We start from the raw sequence: 472 nt of genomic DNA, 5'->3' as shown, positions 1-472 counted from the left end.
ACTCAAACCAACCACCCTCTTTACCTTCCCACCCGTCCAACCTTTGCCTTTACTACCCGTCCACTACAAAAACAACACCAAAAAGAGCAATAGAGGAAATGAATGAGTCAATACAGGTGATGAATTTACTTACGTGTATTCTAGTCTGTCTTAAGCCTGTATTCTGAAACGCTTTGTTCTCTTACTATTACTGCTTTCCAAAGGCTCCAGTTGAAAATACTCGTGTTTTAAGGGTATTTTTATGGTTCTGGTGATAGACTGGCAAGATTTCTAGTTTGTTAAAAGGAGAAACTGTCTTGAAAACTCGCCTCGTTGTCTCTGTGGACCTGGAAAATTATCGTAGTGAGACGGGTAGGCATTTCTGAAGACTGACGTTCATCTTACCCCTACACTGCATGACGAAGAGAACACAGCACACTCAAGCCCTCAGGAAGGCGCCACACTGCACCAATTTCCCTTTCACCATTCCTAT

The sequence above is a fragment of the Portunus trituberculatus genome, chromosome 44, assembly GCF_017591435.1.
Source record: "Portunus trituberculatus isolate SZX2019 chromosome 44, ASM1759143v1, whole genome shotgun sequence".
In the NCBI taxonomy this organism is placed as follows: Eukaryota; Metazoa; Arthropoda; class Malacostraca; order Decapoda; family Portunidae; genus Portunus; species Portunus trituberculatus.
Note: the sequence above shows the minus strand (reverse complement) of the source record.